Source organism: Oncorhynchus mykiss, chromosome 9 (genome assembly GCF_057628025.1).
Source record: "Oncorhynchus mykiss isolate SJ-2025 chromosome 9, ASM5762802v1, whole genome shotgun sequence".
In the NCBI taxonomy this organism is placed as follows: domain Eukaryota; kingdom Metazoa; phylum Chordata; class Actinopteri; order Salmoniformes; family Salmonidae; genus Oncorhynchus; species Oncorhynchus mykiss.
In genome coordinates this window covers 62,322,007-62,331,044 of record NC_143030.1, presented here as the reverse complement: position 1 = coordinate 62,331,044, position 9,038 = coordinate 62,322,007, and positions in this window count along the sequence as shown.

The window sequence follows — 9,038 nt, the reverse complement described above, 5'->3', positions numbered from 1 at the left end:
GCACCACCCTCGATCACATGGAGCTACAGAGGGTTGTGCGGACGCCCAGTACATCACTGGGAACAAGCTCCCTGCCATCCAGGACCTATATATCAGGCGGTGTGAAAAGAAGGCCTGGAAAATCGTCATAGGCTCCAACCACCCAAGCCATAGACTATTTTCTCTGCTGCCGCACGGCAAGAGGTACCAGTACATCAAGTGTGACACAAACAGGCTCTTGAACAGCTTCTATCCTCAAGCAATACAACTGATAAATGGCTAACAAAATAGCTACACAGATTGAGTTAGCCTTGTATCTTTATTGACCTTTTATTTCAGTATTTGCACTGTCTCTATGCACACTGACAGGGCCTACACACACAGTCACTCCATCATCTGCTCACTCACACATAATATGCACACACATTTGTCCTTTTTGTTATTTAGCAGATGCTCTTATCCAGAGCAACTTATAGTACTGTGTGCATACATTGTCATACTTTTTTCGTGCATACATTTATACTGACTCTACACACCCGCACACATACAAGCTGCTGCTACTCTGTTTATCTTATATCCTGTTGCCTAGTCACCTTATCCCTATGCATATTGACCTTCACCACTCCAGTATCCCTGCACATGTAAATATGGTATCGGAACTGACTTTTTAAATATTTCCTTTATATAGTATGCATACTTACTTACTTTGTGTATTTCATATTACTTGTGTGTTTTTTTCTAGTAATACATTGTTATTGATTATTGCATTGTTGGGTTTTAAATTAGCAAGAAAGGAATTTCACTATACGTGTGCACGTGACATTAAAACTTGAAACTCATATTTTTCAATAGTCTGTTCCAGTTAACTTAAAGGGTTGTTCAGATTCAATTAGGTCTGTGTACCATACTTTTTAAATGGCTAGCTTAGAATATGAGCTTTCCAAAAGTTGTTTAGACTGTATATTATAGAGATCAGTCCTTTCAGGAGCCCAGATAATTGATTTATAAATCCCATCATTGGATGGTTGGGTGGTTGCGTTTTGTCAACATGAAATTACATTTACTGCTCAGTAATTGTATCCAATGAAATTAAATGGCAATTATGGCAATATCAACATAAAGACGGCCCTTCTTCATAAGATTGGCGACAGAATGTAGAAATGAAACACGATTATGACACAGAATGATTTATTTAGCCATAGTTGATGTTCTGTAAATAGATTTAGTGAAGAGAAAATATGCTGATTAATCCTGCAAGTCAGATGTCTCTAATACTGAATGCTTCTGAGATGAACACTTTTACACTCTGAATAGCAGACAAACTTTGTCACGTATCTTGATCCATACTTTATCGATCATATTAAATGAAAACAAACTTGAGTTCTGGCAGACAGTTTTTCATTTTCTCTGCAGGATTAACGCCCATGAATCAACCTCTAATATTTTTTCTCTTTGTCACCTCTTTTGTCTCGGTGTGTCGCATATAGGCACACATTCGCTCATGCACACACACACGTTTTTCTGTTGAAGCCTTCTGACATTTAGTATGCTGGCCACATCAACATCAGTAGCCGGGCATAAACTAGAGAGAAGCGTCTCAGGCCTCTCAACTCCTCTCCGTCTCATCTCCATAGTCTGACATTTAGCCAACACTTAATCAGAGGCCTAAGACAGTGCGAGGTCAAACTGTGTATGGAATCTTAATCTGCTAGTTTCACTTTTTTTACTCCCGGCCCCCTATTCTTCCTCACTCTGTTTTTGCTGCAGGCTGCGGGTCTCTCTTGTATTTCCCCCAGGGTTCTAGTAAGACTGGCTGCAGTAAGGGGGAGGGACTGCAGCTTGTTTTGCTATTGAAGCTGTCACTGTAATAAGAAGGAGAACAGGTTGCCTCACTTCTTTCATCAAGAGACATTTATACTGCTATAACTCACACCAGCCCTACAATCGCTTAAGATAAATGTCAATAGCACTAGCTACATGATCTAAAAGTACATTTTAATGTAGGCCTACTTTGAAATTAGAATTGACTAAAATGCCTAAAGAGAAGAGTGCCAATGATTTTTAAAGAGTAAATAAGTTAGAAGACTAAAGATTTGTTGTCCCAACCAGACAGGGCTCCATTCTGAGGTAATGTTCAGATTGTCCAGAGAGCTATAACGATAAGCCATAAATGTCCATGTTCAATTTTGTTTCTAAATGGGCTCTGTAATTTAAATGGACTCTTCACGTTTCTAGCTTCTAGCAATCTGTCACTCACCTTTCGGTGCTTTGGAGGGCACAGAGACACGAGTTGTGTCAAACCTGGCCCCACCCCTCCCCCTCTGACAGAGATGCCCCCATGCTACCCCTCTCCAAGGCCAAAAATAGAGTCAAGGATATGTCGAATGCAGAAGACAGGCAGCTGAGCAATAGCATAATGTTAGCACTGCAGTGCAAAATAGCATTACCCCTCAGGAAAAAAAAGTATATTTGACTAATTCTGAATGCTAGGTAGAAGCTAAGTTAATCAGGTTATTAAGTGGCAGCAACAAATGCCTGCAAGTTCTCCATCTTTACAGGACCTTGACGGTTGCAATGAATGAATCCTAGGGTTTCAATAAGACTAGTATACTATATGACTTAAAAATAACAACATGATGCAAGATTAATTATCCAAAAGACTAATATGAGCCGTTTTTGTAATCATGGTTCATAGAAACAAGTCAACTAATGTATCAGTTTCAGGGATGGGGTTCAAAATGTGGTTGAATGTGAGAAGTGTCACTTACAGTAGAAAATGGCTGTGGTCAAATGAGCATGATTCCTTGAAAAGTCCTCCCACGATATCCTTATACTAAATTAAAGTTCAGTGAAGCAGCTCTGATCACCCAAGCTGTCACATGGTTTGATGCTGGAGAGATGAAGCAGGTACGGGGAGTAAAACATTTAATAAAGACGGACATGGAACGAGACAGGAACAGCGTCACAAACCAATGTTAAAAGACAAAAATAATACAATGCAGCAGCGGGGAACTGACAAATATCGGGGAGAAAATTAACAGGTGATAAGTGAGTCCAGGTGAGTCCAATAACGCTGATGCGCGTGACGAGGGAAGGCAGGTGTGCGTGATGGGTGGTAGGAGTGCGTGATGCAGGACAACCGAGCACCCTCAAGCGCCAGGGAGAGGGAAGAGCGGGAGCAGACGTGACAGTCCCTCGCCATCTTGGGGCGCCACCCGGCGTCCCACCTCAGAACAGGCTCATTTCGTCATGGACTCTACAAGGTGTTGACAGTGTTCCATAGGGATGCTGGCCCATGTTGACTCCAACGTTTCCAACAGTTGTGTCAAGTTGACTGGATGTCCTTTGTGTGGTGGACCATTCAAATCAAATCAAAGTTTATTTGTCACGTATGCCGAATACAACAAGTTTAAACCTTACAGTGAAATGCTTACTTACAGGCTCTAACCAATGGTGTGGAAAAAAAATGTTTGTGTGTGTGTAGGTAAGTAAAGAAATAAAACAACAGTAAAAAGACAAAAAAAAAAAAAGAGTAGCAAGACTATATACAGACAGCTGTTAGTCAGGCTTATTAAGGTAGTATGTACATGTAGGTATCGTTAAAGTGACTATGCATATATGATGAACAGAGTAGCAGAAGCGTAAAAAGAGGGGTTGGCGGGTGGTGGGACACAATGCAGATATCCAGGTTAGCCAATGTGCGGGAGCACGGTTTTGTCGGGCCATTTAGGTAGTATGTACATGAATGTATAGTTAAAGTGACTATGCATATAAGATAAACAGAGAGTAGCAGCAGCGTAAAAGAGGGGTTGGGGGGGGCACACAATGCAAATAGTCCGGGTAACCATTTGGTTACCTGTTCAGGAGTCTTATGGCTTGGGGGTAAAAACTGTTGAGAAGCCTTTTTGTCCTAGACTTGGCACTCCGGTACCGCTTGCCATGCGGTAGTAGAGAGAACAGTCTATGACTGGGGTGGCTGGGGTCTTTGACAATTTTTAGGGCCTTCCTCTGACACCGCCTGGTGTAGAGGTCCTGGATGGCAGGCAGCTTTGCCCCAGTGATGTACTGGGCCGTATGCACTACCCTCTGAAGTGCCTTGCGGTCGGAGGCCGAGCAATTGCCGTACCAGGCAGTGATGCAACCGGTCAGGATGCGCTCGATGTTGCAGCTGTAGAACCTTTTGAGGATCTCAGGACCCATGCCAAATATTTTTAGCTTCCTGAGGGGGAATAGGCTTTGGCGTGCCCTCTTCACGACTGTCTTGGTGTGTTTGGACCAATCTAGTTTGTTGTTGATGTGGACACCAAGGAATTTGAAGCTCACAACCTGCTCCACTACAGCCCCGTCGATGAGAATGCAGCGCCAGCTGTGCCATCAGAGTCCCTGGGTTCGCGCCCAGGCTCTGTCGTAACCGGCCGCAACCGGGGGGTCCGTGGGGCGACGCACAATTGGCCTAGCGTCATACGGGTTAGGGAGGGCTTGGTCGGTAGGGATGTCCTTGTCTCATCGCACACCAGCGACTCCTGTGGCGGGCCGGGCGCAGTGCGCGCTAACCAAGGTTGCCAGGTGCACGGTGTAGCCTCCGACACATTGGTGCGGCTGGCTTCCGGGTTGGATGCGCGCTGTGTTAAGAAGCAGTACGGCTGGCTGGGTTGTGTATCGGAGGACGCATGACTTTCAACCTTCGTCTCTCCCGAGCCCGTACGGGAGTTGTAGCGATGAGACAGATAGTAGCTACTACAACAATTGGATACCACGAAATTGGGGAGAAAAAGGGGTAAAATAAAAAAATAAAACAAATAAAAAAGAGAATGGGGACGTGCTCGGTGCTCCTTTTCCTGTAGTCCACAATCATTTCCTTAGTCTTGGTTATGTTGAGGGATAGGTTGTTATTCTGGCCCCATCCGGCCAGGTCTCTGACCTCCTCCCTATAGGCTGTCTCGTCGTTGACAGTGATCAGGCCTACCACTGTTGTGTCGTCAGCAAACGTAATGATGGTGTTGGAGTCATGCCTGGACATCCGGTTGTGGGTGAACAGGGAGTACAGGAGGGGACTGAACACGCACCCCTGGGGAGCTCCAGTGTTGAATATCAGCTTGGCACATGTACAATGTGTTGCTACCTACCCTCACCACCTGGGGGCAGCCTGTCAGGAAGTCCAGGATCCAGTTGCAGAGGGAGGTGTTTAGTCCCAGGATCCTTAGCTTGGTGATGAGCTTTGACGGTACTATGGTGTTGAACACTGAGGTGCAGTCAATGAACAGCATTCTCACATAGTTCCTTTTGTCCAGGTGGGAAAGGGCTGTGTGGAGTGCAATAGAGATTGCATCATCTGTGAATCTGTTTGGACGGGATGCAAATTGGGGTGGGTCTAGGGTTTCTGGGATAATGGTGTTGATGTGAGCCATTACCAGCCTATCAAAGCACTTCATGGCTACGGACGTGAGTGCTACGGGTCTGTAGTCATTTAGGCAGGTTGCCTTTGTGTTCTTGGGCACAGGGACTATGGTGGTCTGCTTGAAGCATGTTTGTATTACAGACTCAATCAGGGACATGTTGAAAATGTCAGTGAAGACACCTGCCAGTTGGTCAGCACATGCCCAGAGCGCACGTCCTGGTGATCTGTCTCGCCCCGCAGCCTTGTGTATGTTGGCAGGGCTTACTCAAGTCGGCTACGGAGTGCGTGATCACACAGTCGTCCGGAACAGCTCTCATGCATGCCTCATTGTTGCTTGCCTCGAAGCGAGCATAGAAGTGACTTAGGCTCGTGTCACTGGGCAGCTCGCGACTGCGCTTCCCTTTGTAGTCTGTAATAGTTTGCAAGCCCTGCCACATTCGACGAGCATCGGAGCCGGTGTAGTATTATTCAATCTTAGCCCTGTATTGTCGCTTTGCCTGTTTGATGGTTCGTCGCAGGGCATAGCGGGATTTCTTGTAAGCTTCCGGGTTAGAGTCCTGCACCTTGAAAGCGGCAGCTCTACCCTTTAGCTCAGTGCAAATGGTGCCTGTAATCCATGGCTTCTGGTTGGGGTATGTAGTACAGTCACTGTGGGGACAACGTCCTCAATGCACTTATTGATAAAGACAGTGACTGATGTGGTGTATTCCTCAATGTCATCGGAAGAATCTCGGAACATGTTCCAGTCTGTGATAGCAAAGCAGTCCTGTAGTTTAGCATCTGCTTCATCTGACCATTTTTTTATAGACTGAGTCACTGGTGCTTCCTGCTTTAATTTTTCCTTGTAAGCAGGAATCAGGAGGATAGAGTTGTGGTCGGATTTACCAAATGGAGGGCGAGGGAGAGCTTTGTACGCGTCTCTGTGTGTGGAGTACAATCAATATTTTTTCCCCCTCTGGTTGCACATTTAACATGTTGATAGAGATTTGGTAGAACTGATTTAAGTTTCCCTGCATTCAAATCTCTGGCCACTAGGAGCGCTGCCTCTGGGTGAGTGGTTTCCTGTTTGCTTATTTCCTTATACAGCTGACTGAGTGCAGTCTTAGTGCCAGCATCTGTCTGTGGTGGTAAATAAACACGAAAAGTATAGCTGAGAACTCTCTAGGCAAGTAGTGTGGCCTGCAGTTTATCAAAATATACTCTACTTCAGGCGAGCAAAATCTAGAGACTTCCTTAGATTTCGTGCACCAGCTGTTGTTTACAAATATGCACAGACCCCCCACCCCCCTTGTGCTGTAATATCTTGCTGGTGCAGCGTGTATCCCGCTAGCTGAATATCCATGTCGTCATTCAGCCACGATTCCGTGCAACATAGGATATTACAGTTTTTGATATCCCGTTGGTAGGATATTCGTGATCTTACCTTATCTAGTTAATAGTCCAATGATTGCACGTTGGCGAGTAATATTGACGGTAATGGCAGCTTTCCCAGTTGTCTTTTGCGGGTCCGGATGAGGCATCCGGCTCTTCGTCCTCTGCGTCACTTCCGTTTGTGAATAATTGGGATGTCTGCCCTGTGGGGTGTTTGGAGAATATCATGTGAGTCCTGCTCGCTGCTGCTGTTGAAGAAATCTTTGTCTAATCCGAGGTGAGTGATCGCTGTCCTGATATCCAGAAGCTCTTTTCTTCCGTAAGATACGGTTGCAGAAACATTATGTACAAAATCATTTACAAATATCGCAAAAAAACCCACATAATAGCACAATTGGTTAGGAGAACGTAAAACGGCGGCCATCTCCTCCGGCGCCATTTTCACCGGTGAGCCATTCTTGATACACAAGGAAACTGTTGAGCGTGAAAACCCCATCATAGTTGCATTCCTTGACACACCGGTGAGCCTGGCACCCACTACCATACACCGGCCAAAGGCACATACATTTTTTTGCTTGAACATTCACCCTCTGAATGCACACATACACAATACATGTCTCAACTGTCTCAGCTTTTCTTTAACCTGTCTCCTCCCATTCATCTACACTGATTGAAGTGGATTTAATAAGTGACATCAATAAGGGATAATAGCTTTCACCTGGATTCACCTCGTCAGTCCGTCATAGAAAGAGCAGGAGTTCTTAATATTTTGTATACCCCGTGTAAGTCCATTATCATATCAAGATCCTCTTTATTAAGACATACTTTTAGATTATTTTGAAGAGCCACAACATTAAAATTGTTCTCGACAAAGCAAACTTTTATATCAAAGGTATTTTTTCCAGTATCTGCAGAAATATTGCTGCAGAAATGTTTTGGTAATCTTCCCCAGATCTTTGCCTCAACACAATCCTGTCTCGGAGCTCTACGGACAATTCCTTCCACCTCATGTCTTGGTTTTTGTTCTGACATGCACTGTCAACTGTGGGACCGTATATAGAGAGGTGTGTGCCTTTCCAAATCATGTGCAATCAATTGAATTTACCACAGGTGAACTCCAATCAAGTTGTAGAAACATCTCAAGGATGATCAATGGAAACAGGATGCACCTGAAATACATTTTGAGTCTCATAACAAAGGGTCTGAAACCTTATTTACATAAGTAATCTGATTTTTATTTTCAATACATTTGCTCAAATTTCTAAAAACCTGTTTTCACTTTGTCATTCTGAGGTCTTGTGTGTAAATTGATGAGGAAAAATGTTTTGTTTAATACATTTTAGAGTAAGGCTGTAATGTAACAAAATGTGGAAAAAGGGAAGGGGTCTGAATACTTTCTGAATGTACTGTGTACATCTGTATTGTGCGTTAGTAATGGAGAGTCCATCTAAACAGCAGAAAGCTCCATTTGTTCACTGCATTTGTTGCTAGACTCAGGGATATTAGGGGTGGTGCGGATTAGAATAAAACTAGCATTGTTGTTTACCTGGATATATGCTGACACACAACAGAAAAATAAACCGCCAGATGATGCTTAGCACATAACAGTCTAGTAAGTGTTTTTTTTTACACACATCTGGATAGTCTATTGTGATTTATTCTCTTCCATTGTAAGATTTATCTGTGCCTCTACCTTCCCTCCCCTCCCCAGTGGTAGTGAGTGGGGCAGTGAAGCGTGTCTTAGTGAGACCTGGTGAATAGTAATGAACTGAGCCTGTGTGTCTATTTGATGGAAAGGGAGAAGGAGAGACAGAATAGAGTTGGGTCTGGGGCTGGCAGCGGCAGGGAGACAGTGAAACTGGGCTTTTCTTGAATGTACAGGGAGCTGGGGAGAAGAGGAGGGATGCAGATTTATTTATCCCCACCATCTAACCATTATCCAACACACTCTCTTCTCCTTTTCCTTATCAGTCTTGTACTACAGAGCTGATCAAGATGTTGTGACATTTTACATGTTAGTTATTTAGCAGACACCCTTACCCAGAGTGGCTTGCATCCATGTTCATTTTTTTTTCTTACTAGTCGCAATGTGGACATCAAACCCACAACCCTGGCATTGCAAGCGCTATGCTCTACCAACTGAGCCTCATGGGACATCATGACCTAAACCTTTTTACTAATTAAATCTTCAACAATTCACACACATTTCTTCTTCCCACTGGTTTCTTGCCCTTTATTTATCTCCCCTTCTACTTACGTATACAGTAGCTCATATTCTCCCCCCTTCCTT